At 36.6% G+C, this 14,107-nt stretch overlaps 1 long non-coding RNA gene across 1 annotated transcript in view; it reads right to left on the reverse strand.

Annotated features, from left to right (window-relative positions):
* The window catches only part of LOC121102020, a 56,373-nt gene that overhangs the window by 34,478 nt on the left and 7,788 nt on the right, over positions 1-14,107 (reverse strand). The window contains exon 2 of the long non-coding RNA XR_005834024.1: positions 7,975-8,061. This is a non-coding gene — a long non-coding RNA (uncharacterized LOC121102020). The remainder of the gene's footprint in view (positions 1-7,974; positions 8,062-14,107) is intronic.

The raw sequence follows: 14,107 nt of genomic DNA on the forward strand, positions 1-14,107 counted from the left end.
GGTCAAGAAGAAATCACAGTCAGGGATTTCCTCAAAACAGATATAAGCAATATATCTGAACAAGAATTCAGAACAACAGTAATAAGAATGCTAGCTGGGCTGGAAAGAAGCATGAAAGACACCAGAGAAACCCTTGCTGTGGAGATAAAATTCCTAAAAACAAGTCAGGCTGAAATGAAAAATGCTATAACTGAGATGCAAAATGGACTGGATGTAATCACAACAAGAATGGAAGAAGCAGAGGAACAAATAGATGATATAGAAGGTACATAATGGAAAATAATGAAGCTGAAAAGAAGAGGGAAATAAAACTATTAGATCACGAATGCAGACTTAGGGAAGTCAGCGATTCCACAAAGCATAATAATATCTATATCATAGGAGTCCCAGAAGAAGGGCAGGAAAAAGGGGCAGAAGGTTTATTTAAACAAATTATAGCTGAGAATTTCCCTATCTGAGGAAGGAAACAGACAGTCAAGTCCAAGATGCACAGAGAACTCCCCCTCAAAATTAACAAAAACAGGTCAACACCAAGACATACCATGGTGAAATTTGCAAAATACAATGATAGAGAATTCTGAAAGCAGTTGGGGCCAAATGTCCTTAACCTACAAGGGTAGATATGTAAGGTTAGCAGCAGACATGTCCACAGAAACTTGGCAGACTGGAAGAGAGTGGCATGATATATTCAATGTGCTAAATGAGAAAAACATGCATCCAAGAATACTATATGCAGCAAGGCTGTCAGTTAGAATAGAAGGAGAAATAAAGAGTTTCCAAGGCAGGCAAAAACTAAAGGAGCTAATGAATACTAAATGAGCCCTGCAAGAAATATTAAAGGGGACCCTTTGAGTGGAAAAGACCAAAAGCAACAAAGATTAAAAAGAGACAATATATAGGAATAGTGAATTTACTGATAATACAATGGCATTAAATTCATCTTTCAATAATCACTCTGAATGTAAGTGGACTAAATGCTCCAGTCAAAAGACATAGGGTATCAGAATGGATTAAAAAAAAACAAGACCCACTGATATGCTGCTTACAAGAGACTCATTTTAGACCCAAAGACACCACCAGATTGAAAGTGAGGGGGTGGAGGACCATCTATCACACTAATAGATATCAAAAGAAAGCTGGAATGAAGCATGAGAGACTATGGACTCTGAGAAACAAACTGAGGGCTTCAGAGGGATGGGGGGTGGGGGAATGGGATAGGCTGGTGATGGGTGGTAGGGAGGGCACGTATTGCATGGTGCACTGGGTGTTATAAGCAACTAATGAATCATCGAACTTTACATCAAAAACCAGGGATGTACTGTATGGTGACTAACATAATATAATAAAAAAATATTAAAAAAAAAAAGAAAGCTGGAGTAGTGATACCTATATCAGACAAACTATATTTTAAACCAAAAACTGTAATAAGAGATGAAGAAGGCCACTACATCAAAAAAAGGGTCTATCCAAAAAGAAGATCTAAAAATTATAAATATTTATGTCCCCAACTTGGGAGCAGCCAAGTATATAAGTGAATTAATAACAAACATAAAGAAACTCATGGATAATAATACAATAATAGTAGGGGACTTTAGCACCCCACTTACAGCAATGGACAGATCATCTAAGCAGAAAATCAACAAGGAAACAATGGCTTTGAATGACACACTGGACCAGATAGACTTAACAGATATATAAGAACATTTCATCCTAAAGCAGCAGAATATACATTCTTTTCAAGTGCACATGGAACATTATCTAGAATAGATCACATACTGGGTCACAAATCAGACCTCAACAAGTGCAAAAAGATTGAGAGCATACTATGCATATTTTCAGATGACAACACTATGAAACTTGAAGTCAACCACATGGAAAGACCACAAATACATGGAGGTTAAAGAACATGTTACTAAAGAATGAATGGGTCAACCAGGAAATTAAAGAATAAAAAAAAAACACATAGAAATAAATCAAAATGAAAACACAACCATCCAAAACCTTTGGGATGCAGCAAAGGCATTCCGAGGATGTAAGCATACAGCAATACAGGCCTTACTCAAGAAGCAAAAAAAGTTTCAGGGGTGCCTGGGTGGCACAGCGGTTAAGCGTCTGCCTTTGGCTCAGGGCGTGATCCCGGCGTTGTGGGATCGAGCCCCACATCAGGCTCCTCCGCTATGAGCCTGCTTCTTCCTCTCCTACTCCCCCTGCTTGTGTTCCCTCTCTCACTGGCTGTCTCTATCTCTGTCAAATAAATAAATAAAATCTTTAAAAAAAAAAAAAAAGAAGAAGCAAAAAAAGTTTCAAATACACAGCCTAACCTTACACCTAAAGGAACTGGAAAAAGAAATGCAAAAAAAGCCTAAAACCAGCAAAAGAATGAAATAATTAAGATTAGAGCAAAAATAAATGATAAAGAAATTTTAAAAAACAGTAGAACAGATTAATGAAACTAAGAGCTGGTTCTTTGAAAGAATTAACAAAATTGATAAACCCTTAGCCAGACTTATCAAAAAGAGAAAGGACTCAAATAAATAAAATCAGGAATGAAAGAGGAGAGATCACAACCAACACTGGAGAAATACAAACAATTATGAGAATATTATGAGCAATGATATGCCAACAAATTGGGCAATCTGGAAGAAATGAACGCATTCCTAGAAACATAAACTACCAAAACTGAAGCAGGAAGAAATAGAAAATTTGAACACACTCATAACCAGCAAAGATTTTGAATCAGTAATCAAAAATCTCTCAACAAAAAAGAACCCAGAGCCAGATGGCTTCCCAGGAATTCTACCAAGCATTTAAAGAATTAATACATATTCTTCTGAAGCTGTTCCAAAAAATAGAAATGGAAGGAAAACTTCCAAACTCATTCTATGAGGCCAGCATTACCTTGATTCCAAAACCAGATAAAGACCCCACTAAAAAGGAGAATTACAGACCAATATACCTGATGAGCATAGATGTAAAAATTCTCAACAAGATACTAGCTAACTGAATAAGCAGTATATTAAAAGGATTATTCACCACTAACCATATGATCCTCTCAATAGATGCAAAAAAGCATTTGACAAAATACAGCATACCTTCTGGATAAAAACCCTCAAGGAAGCAGGGATAGAAGGAACATACCTCAACATCATAAAGGCCATAAACAGAAGACCCACAGCTAAGATCATCCTCAATGGGGAAAAACTGAGAGATTTTCCCCTAGAGTCAGGAACATGATAGGGATGCCCACTCTCACCACTGTTATTCAACATAGTACTGGAAGTCGTAGCCTGAAAGACTCCACCAAAAAATTGCTAGAACTGATACATGAATTCAGCAAAATCGCAGGATATGAAGTCAATGCACAGAAATCTTTTGCACTTCTATACACCATAATGAAACAACAGAAAGACGAATCAAGGAATTGATCCCATTTAAAAATGCACCCAAAACCATAAGATACCTAGGAATAAACCTAGGTAAGAGGTAAAAGATCCATATGCTGAAAACTATAGAACATTTATGAAAGAAACTAAAGATGACACAAAGAAATGGAAAAGCATTCCATGCTCATGGATTGGAAGAACAAACATTGTTAAAATGTCTATACTACCCTAAGCAATCTACAGGATTCAATGCAATCCCGATCAAAATAACATGAGCATTTTTCACAGAACTAGAATAAACAATCTGAAAATTTGTATGGAGCCAAAAAAGGCTCCCAAATAGCTAAAGTAATGTTGAAAGAGAAAAGGAAAGTGGAGGCATCACAATTCTGGATTTCAAGCTCTATTACAAAGCTGTAATCATCGAGACAGTACGGTACTGGCACAAGAAAAGACACATAGATCAATGGAACAGAACAGAGAACCCAGAAATGGACCCACAACTACATGGTCAACCAATCTTCGACAACACAGGAAAGAATATCCATGGAAAAAAGACAGTCTCTTCAACAAATGGTTTTGGGAAAACTGGATGGCAACATGCAGAATGAAACTGGACCACTTTCTTATACCACACACAAAAATAAATTCAAAATGGATGAAAGACCTAAATGTGAGACAGGAATCCATCAAAATCCTAGAGGAGTAAACAGGCAGCAACCTCTTTTGTGTCAGCTGCAGCAACTTCTTACTTGACACATCTCCAGAGGCAAGGGAAACAAAAACAAACTATTGGGACCTGATCAAGATAAAAAAGCTTCTACATAGGGGCACCGGGCTGGTTCAGTCAATTAAGCATCTGACTCTTGATTTTGGTTCAGGTCATGATCTCAGGGTTGTGAGATCAAGCCCTGCCCTGCATCAGGCTCCATGCCTAGCGTGAAGCCGGCTTTAGAATCTCTCTCTCTCCCTCTCCCTTTGCCCCTCTCACTACCCCACTCTCTGTCTGTCTCTCTCTCTCTAAAAAACAAACAAAAAACAAAACAAAACAAAAAAACCTTCTGCACAATGAAGGAAACAATCAACAAAACAACAGGCAACCAATCTATAAGAGAAGATACATGTAAACAACATATCAGATAAAGGGCTCATATCCAGAATCTATAAAGAACTCATCAAAATTAACACCCAAAAAATAATCTATTTAAGAAATGGGCAGAAGACATGAACAGACATTTCTCCAAAGAAGACATACAGATGGCTAACAGACACATGAAAAGATGCTCAACATCACTCATCATCAGGGAAACACAAACCAAAACCACAGTGAGATACCACCTCACACCAGTCAGAATGGCTAAAATTAACAACACAAGAAACAACAGGTATTAGTGAGAATGTGGAGAAAGGGAACCCTCTTGCACTGCTGGTGGGAATGCAAACTGGTTCAGCCACTCTGGAGAACAGTATGGAGGTTCCTCAAAAAGTTAAAAATAGAACTACCCTATGACCCACCAATTGCACTACTGGGTTTTTGATTTTTTTGTTTTGTTTTGTTTTGTTTTTTAGAGAAGGAGGTGAGGAGGGGCAGAGGGAAAAGGAGAGAGAATCTTAAGCAGGCCCCATGCCCAGTGCAGAGACTGATATGGGGCTCAATCTCACAACACTGAGATTGTGACCGGAGCTGAAATCAAGAGTCAGATGCTTAACCCACTGAGCCACCCAGGCATCCCACACTACTGGGTGTTTATCCAAAGGATACACAAATGCTGACTTGAAGGGGCATATGTACCTCAATGTTTATCAATGTTTATAGCAGCACTATCAACAATGGCCAAATTGTGGAAAGAGCCCAAATGTCCATCACCTGATGAATGAATAAAGAAGATGTGGTATATATATGAAATCTTGCCATTTGCAATGATGTGGATAGAACTAAAGTGAATTATGCTAAGTGAAATAAGTCAGAGAGAGACAAATATCATATGATTTTATTCATAAGAAACCAAACAGATGAAAATAGGGGAAGGGAAAGAAAAATAAAATAAGATAAAAACAGAGAGGAAGGCAAACCATAAGTGACTCTTAACTACAGAGAACAAACTGAGGGTTGCTGGAGGGGAGGTGAGTGGGAGGATGGACTAAATGGGTGATGGGCATTAAGGAGGGCACTTGTGATGAGCACTGGGTATTACATGTAAGTGATTAATCACTAACTTCTAATCCTGAAACTAATACTACACTATATGTTAACTAACTTGAATTTAAATAAAAAATATAAATAAATAAATAAATAAATAAATAAATAAATAAATAATAAATTATGGTTTCCCTTGATTACAAAATTAAGTTGTTCTAATAAAGCATAATATAACTTACTACAGCAATTTTGTTTTCTTTGCTGAATAAATATAAACTATAATTGTAGAGAGGAGAAAATGGTGAAATAAGGTCAAAAGAAACATCTTCTTAAGATCACTTAGATTAAGTTCTTTCCTGTAGCTGAGCAGATCGAGCCAATAGTATCCACTAGCAAAATTTATGGTATATTAATGGCAAGTATATTCATAAATGAGATAATTTTACTTAATACTGGGTCTGTGCCCTGTTACTTTTGTCAATGGCAATATATATAATAGTATATAAACATCCTCCAGATGCCTACTTGGAATTTTCCAAGTATTCTTCCATGCTTCTGCAAATATTCTTTTGCTATACCCTCCTCTTGGTAAATTCTCCACTTGCCCAGATGACTAGCACCTATTTTACCCTCAAGATTCATTTCATCTGTTATCTTCCAGGAATCTTTTACTGATGATCCCCAATATGAAATAGATGACCTTCTTCTGTGCTCTGATTGTACCTGGTATTTTGCTCAAAAAGGAATCTTTTACTGATGATCCCCAATATGAAATAGATGACCTTCTTTTGCTCAATTTTATTTGGTGAATATTTTTGTCACACTATTTAGTATCAATTGGTTCTTTCACCTGTTTCTTCCTTGAACTAGTAAATTCCTTGAAGGAAGACATTTTTTAATTACTCTATATATTCCCAGTGCTGCTTAAAACATAGTAAGAGCTCAGTAAATTAATTAATTGAGTGAAAAAATTTGACATGAGTTTTCTTTAATATATGAATGTTTTTAAAGGATTAAATCAAATCATGAATATACCCCAAAATATATACATTCATAAAAATAAAAGAGTGACTAATACTTTTATAAAAAAGTGATTAAGGAGCTTAGGGATGCTTAACATTTTGCAATGTCTATGGGGCAAGCATGTTCTCCTAGAAAATATTCTGGGATAGATAATTGATCTGAGTCAGTATGTCATTTCCAATGTTATGTTTGTTTTGAAACACAGTGATATGTCCTGTCTACAACTTACTTTCTCTATCAAACACAGGATCTAAAAAGTATTGGGGCACCTGGGTGGCTCAGTCTGTTAAGCATCCAGCTCTTGATTTAAGCTCAGGTCATAACCTTAGGATTGAGAGATGGAGCCTTGTGTTGGGCACACGTGTTGGGCATGGCGCCTGCTTAAGATTTTCTCTCTCCCTCTCCTTCTGCCCCTCTCTCTCTAAAAAAAAATTTTTAATGTAAAAAAATTAAAAAATAAAATCTAAATAATAAATTTAAAAAGTCAGCATCTTAACACAGGAAAGGAAAGAAGGTGGGGTCAATGTCTTCCTTGATCCTCATTTTCATTTCTCTCTCCTTTATCAAATTCCCCACCTTCTTCCAAGCACACACTACTACTATTTGAAGTAATTTACAGACCTTTCAAGTTTATTCCCCTTCATTCAGTGAAGCTTTTAGCACCTAGCTCTCTGCCTCACTCTCTTTACAAATATGACTATTCCTGTAGTTGATCTTAACAAGTATGTAGGCAATACTTTCACCAATTCGATGTATTAGTTAGGATTTGGGTCAGCTGCATATAATAGAAAAACCCAAAGTAACAATGGCTTAAATAAAATTGAATTTGAGAAAAATTGAATTGTTTCTGTCTCATATAAAAAAGTCTGGAGTAAGAGTGTCTGGAGGAAGATGGTATAACCATTCCACAGCTCCTCTTTCTGCTCCACTATTACCATGTTGCTTTTACCTCGCAGTCTAAGACGGTTGCTGGAGCTCTAGCTGTTATATGGCCATTCTACAGAGAAGGAAAGAGAAATGTAGGAGAAGGTATAACCCTTTTCTTTTAAGGAGACTTACTAGAATTTTCCACTTAGGATACATTCCCACTTAGATCTCATTAGAACTATCATATGCATCTAGCTACCAGGGAGGCTAAGAAACGTCTTTATACAGAGTAGTCAATGTGCCTATGTAAAAACCAAGGTTCTGTTATTAAGGAGGAAGGGAGAATGAGTATGAGTGTTGAAGTAGACATTAACACTCTCTGCCACCTGGTCTCTCAGTTCAATGACCTTTTCACTCCAATGATGTTATGATCTACCTCACCTTATCTACTGACACCCATGGTCATATCTATGACATTGTCATTACCAATGACTCCAATACCACCAAAATCTCGATGTTATTTTTTTACTCAATTCCCCACTCTCTAAAACCACCTCTTACCTTTTAAATTCATTCATTTCAACTCCATCAGTTCTTTGACTCCACTGGGCCCTCCATCAATCTGCTCTGTCTTCATTTCCAGGCTACCTGGTTTAAAATCCATGGTGCAACATTGTAATCATACCCTACATGCACTCTCAACTTCTGTGCCCCACCTCCCCCAAACTTGCTTGGCTAAATTTTACCTTTGGTTATGCTCCTCCACTAAAACAACTCTATATGGCAAGACAAAAACACCACTATGCTGACTTAACATCTTAAACTCATGATGGCTAAACCTAAGTGGGCCTTCAGTGCTACCTGCCAATCCCACTTCATTTTTCTAGTCAATTCTTTGCTCTACTCTCTTAGTTGATTATTTCACATCTTTTAGCTACTCAAACCTCAAACCTGCTCCCTTTCCTCACAGTCAGCTAATCACCTTGCTTCCTTTTTCTCTATGAAATAAGAAGCAATCAGAAGACTTCACATCATTCCACTCAGCACCCAATGTTTTTAATGGGGGCTAGACATAGACACCTTCTGCCTAGCTTGTATCAAAATTCCTGAGTCCCAGAAGGAAAGCAGGTGTTCAGCTTAAAGCACATGGTTGCACACATAGCTTAGGCACAGTAAGCCACTCTATCAGTTAGGATGCTAATAACCCTCCCCAAATCCAAGTTCCCAGAAACCAGCCATAGATCAAACTTGGAAGCTGGCCTTTCTAATGATAAGTAGTATCCATAACTGGAATGAATAAGTCATGAGAATAAAAGGTACAGCATAGGGAATACAGTCGGCGGTATTGTAAGTGTTGTATGGTGACACAGGGTAGCTACACTTGTGGTGAGTGTAGCATAACATATAGAGTTATTGAATCCCTATGTTGTACACCTGAAACTAATGTAACATTGTGTCTCAACTGTACTAAAAAAAAGTACTACAAAAAACAAATAAAATGAATAAAGACGAATCATCTCGGGAGGTGAAGTTATGCTTCACCTCCTTAAGGGGGTAGTATCTACATAATTTGTTTATAATTCTGTATAGGAAATCTGTTCTCCCATATCTTGGTTGGTTTTGATTCTTTATTTTATTTTGGAGACATGAGAAGCATTATAATGGCTGTAAGATTCAGTTCTTTTGCGCACATTGACTTTTATCAGGGTCCTATACTGGTTTCCAGACTCTTGCCTAGCATTTCAAGTACCCAGAAACACCATCATCATCTGGAATTTGACAGAAATTCTCAGATCCCACCCCAGACCTACTGAATCACAAGCTTTAGGTACATGGCCTAGTCAAGTGTGTCTTAATAAGCCCACCAGGTAACTCTGATGCACAGCAAAGTTTGAGGCGCTTTGATTTAGCCAGGTGAGGAAGACCTGTACCTGCTCTCTCTGTCAGGCCTCAAACTAATCCTGAGGTCCTTATGAACTCTTACTATGTACAAGAAACCAACAGCTGTTAACTTATGAAAACTGGGTTAGAGTGAGGAGTGGTGTGGAGCTGGGATGTATTCAAACTAGCATCTTCCCCTACATGAGAATTTTAAATAAACTTATTTTAAAGCATATTTTAGAACATTCTTTTTTCTTTATTCCTTGGATGCAAATTCTCTCATTTGAAGAGTCCTCTGACTATAAATCATAGCACTGGACTTGCTCATGTGTTTTATTTTGATTGCTTTAGTAATTTTTAAAAAGTTTTTATTTTGAACGGGTTTCAGCCTTTTAAAAAGTTTGAAAAAGACTAGAGAGTCAATATCCTTTTATGATAAAAGCTCTCAACAAAGTAGGTAGCGAAATAATGTATTATACAGGACAAACCCACAACTAACAAAGCTGAGAGCTTTTCCTCTAAGCCCAGAAACAAGACAAGGATGCCCACTCTTGCCACTTTTACTCAACATAGTATCAGAAGTACTAGTCACAGCAATAAAAGGCAATCAGATCAGAAAGGAAGAAGTAAAACTGTCAGTAATAGCAGATGATACTACATACAGAATATCCTAAACACTCCACCAAAAAACTGTTAGAACTAATAAATGAAATTAGTAAAATTGCAGGATACAAATTTAACATACGGAAATCAGATGCATTTCCTTTTTTAATTTAAATTTTAGTTAGCACACAGTGCAATATTGGTTTCTGGAGTAGAATTCAGTGATTCGTTACTTACATACAACACCTGGTGCTCATGATAACAAGTGCCCTCTTTAATACCCATCACCCATCTAGTCTATCCCCCAACCACCTCCCTCCATCAACCCTCAGCTTGTTTTCTATTCTTAAGAGCCTCTTATAGTTTGTTTCCCTCTCTCCTTTTTCCCCCTTCCTGTATATTCACCTGTTTTCTTTCTTAAATTCCACATATCAGTGATATCATTTGGCATTTGTCTTTCTCTGACTGACTTATTTCATTTAGCATAATACACTCTAGCTCCATCCATGTCGTTGCAAACGGCAAGGTTTCTTTTTTGATGGCTGAGTAATATTCCAGTGTATATGTGTGTGTGTCTCTATACACACCACATCTTCTTTATCCATTTCAGTTGATGGACATCTGGGCTCTTTCCATAGTTTGGCTATTGTTGATAATGTTATAAAGATTAGGGTGCATGTATCCATTCAAATCTGTATTTTCGTATCCTTTGGGTAAAAACCCAGTAGTGCAATGACTGGATCATAGGGTAGATCTATTTTTAAGTTTTTGAGGAACCTCCATCCTGTTCTCCAGAGTGGCTGAACCAGTTTGCATTCCTACCAACAGTGCAAGAGGGTTCCCCCTTCTCCACATCCTCACTAACGCCTGTTGTTTCTTGTGTTGTTAATTTTAGCCATTCTGACAGGTGTGAGGTGGTATGTCATCATGGTTTTGATTCACACTTCCCCGATGATGAGTGATGTTGAGCATCTTTCATGTTAGCCATCTGGATGTCTTCTTTGGAAAAGTGTCTACTCATGTTTTCTGCCCATTTCTTAACTGGATTATTTCTTTCTGGGTGTTGGTTTGATAAGTTCTTTATAGATTTTAGATACTAACTCTTTATCAGATATGTCTTTTGCAAATATCTTCTCCTATTCCGTAGGTTGCCTTTTAGTTTTATTGATTGTTTCCTTCGCTGTACAGAAGCTTTTTATCTTGATGAAGTCTCAATAGTTCATTTTTGCTTTTGTTTCCCTTGCCTCTGGCAATGTGTTCAGTAAGAAGTTGCTATGGCGAAGGTCAAAAAGGTTGCTGCCTGTGTTCTCCTCTAGGATTTTGATGCTTTGCTATCTCACAGGTAGGTCTTTCATCCATTCTGAATTTGCTTTTGTGTATGGTATAAGAAAGTGGTCCAGTTTCATTCTGCATGTGGCTGTCCAGTTTTCCCAACACCATTTGTTGAAGAGGCTGTCCTTTTTTCTTGGATATTCTTTCCTGTTTTGTCGAAGATTAGCTGACCACGTAATTGTGGGTCCATTTCTGGGTTCTCTATTCTGTTCCATTGATCTATGTGTCTGTTTTTGTGCCAGTACCTTACTGTCTTAATGATTACAGCTTTGTAATAGAGCTTGAAATCCAGAATCATGATGCCTCTAGTTTTGTTTTTTCTTTTTCGGAATTGCTTTGGCTATTTGGGGTCTTTTGTGGTTCCATACAAATTTTAGGATTGTTTGTTCTAGCTCTGTGAAAAATGCTGTTGGTATTTTGATAGGGATTGCATTAAGTATGTAGATTGCTTAGGGTAGTAGAGACATTTTAACAATGTTTGTTCTTCCAATCCATAAGCATGGAATGCTTTTCCATTTCTTTGTGTCCTTTTCTATTTCTTTCATAAGTGTTCTATAATTTTTAGAGTACAGATCTTTTACCTCTTTGGTTAGGTTTATTCCTAGGTATCATTGTTTTTGGTGCAATTGCAAATGGGATCATTTCCTTGATCTCTTTTTCTGCTGCTTCATTTTTGTTGTATAGAAATGCAATAGATCTGCACATTGAAGAATACACTAACAATACAGAAGAGAAGTTAAGAAAACAATCCCATTTACGATTGCATCAGAAAGAACAAAATACCTAGGAATAAATTTAGCCAAGGAGGTGAAAGACCTGTACACTGAAAGCTATAAGACAGTGATTAAGGAAACTGAAGATGACACAAATAAATGGAAAGATATTCCAGGCTCATGACGTGGAAGAATTAATATTGTTAAAATGTTCAGACTACCGAAGACAATCAACAGATTCAATGCAATCTCTGTTAAAATTCCAATGGCAATTCCAATTTTATAGAAATAGAACAAACAATCCTAAAATTTGTAGAGAATCAAAAAAGACCCTGAAGAACTAAAGTAATCTTGAGAAAGAAGAACAAAGCTGGAGGTCTCATGCTCCCTGATTTCAAACTATACTACAAAGCTACAGTAATCAAAACCATATGGTACTTGCATGAAAACAGACACATAGATCAATGGAATAGAAGAGAGAGCACAGAAATAAACCCATACATATATCAACAATTAATCGTTGACAAAGGAGAAAAGAATACAATGGGGAAAAGACAGTCTTTTCAATAAATGGTGTTGGGAAAACTGCACAGCTACATGCAAAAGAATGTAACTGGATCACTTTCTTACACCACGTACAAAAATAAATTCAAAATATATTAAAGACTTGCATGTAAGACCTAAAACCAAAGAAATAAAAGAAAACATTGGCAGTTAGCTCTGACATCAGCTTTAACAATATTTTTTGGGACCAGCTTCCTCAGGCAAGGGCAACAAAAGCTAAAATGTTTATTTTAATGAGATTACATGAAACTAAAAAGCTTTGGCACAGTAAAGGAAACCATAAACAAAACAAAAAGGCAACCTATTGAATGCAAGCAGATGCTTGCAAATCATACATCTGATAAGGGATTAATATTCCAAATAAATAAAGAACGTACACAACTTAATTTCCAAAAAACAAACAACCTGATTGAAAAATGGGCAGAGGACTTGAACAGACATTTTTTTCAAAGAAGACATATGGATGGCTAACAGGCACATGAAAAGATGCTCAACATCACTCATCATCAAGAAAATGCAAATCAAAACCAAAATGAGATACCACCTCACAACTGATATTGACTCGTCAGATTGGTTTATACCAGACTGGTTATTATCAAAAAGACAAAAAATGATAAGTGTTGGTGAGGATATGGAAAAAAGGGAATCTTCATACACTGTTGGTGGGAATGTAAATTGGTGCAGCCACTATGGAAAACAGTATGGAGATTTCTCAAAAAATTAAAAGTAGAGCTACCATATGATCCAGCAATTCCACTTCGGGGTGTTTTTTATTTAAATTCAATTATCCAACATATAGCACGTCATTAGTTTTAGATGTAGTGTTCAATGATTCATCAGTTGCGTATAACACTCAGTGTTCATCATAACACATGCCCTCCTTAATGCCCATCACTTTCTGGATATTTATCCAAAGAAAATGAAAACACCAATCTGAAGAGATATATGCATCTTTATGTTCACCGTAGCATTATTTACAATAGCCAAGATTTGAAAGAAAACTTCGCGTCCATGGATAGATGAATAAAGAAGATGTAGTATATATATCCAAAGAAATATTAATCAGACATAAAAAAAGGATAAAATCTTGCCATTTGTGACAGAATTGATGGACTTAGAGGAAATTACACAAAGTGAAATAAGCCAGACAGAGAAACACAAATACTGTATGATTTCATTTATATGTGGAATCTAAAAAACAAAACAAATGAACACACAAAACAAAACAGAAAGAGACTCATAGATATAGAAAACGAACTGTTGGTTACCAGAGTGAGGAGGGGTTGGGAGGGGCAGAAAAGGTGAAGGGGATTAAGAGATATAAACTTCCAGTTATAAAATAAATAAGTGATGCAGATGTAGTGTACAGCATAGGGAATATAGTCAATAACGTTGTAATAACTTTGTATGGTGACAGGTGGTAACTAGACTTATCGGGGGATCATTTCATAAGGTATAAAAATATCAAATCACTATGATGTACACCTGAAACTATTAGGATATTGTATGTCAATTATATTTCAATAAAAAATAGTACAGAGAGTTCTCAGATACACTTTACCCAGACTCCTTAATTATAAGATTTCATATAACATTACAAT

Source organism: Ursus maritimus, unplaced genomic scaffold (assembly GCF_017311325.1).
Source record: "Ursus maritimus isolate PB19 unplaced genomic scaffold, ASM1731132v1 scaffold_12, whole genome shotgun sequence".
Taxonomy (NCBI): Eukaryota; Metazoa; Chordata; class Mammalia; order Carnivora; family Ursidae; genus Ursus; species Ursus maritimus.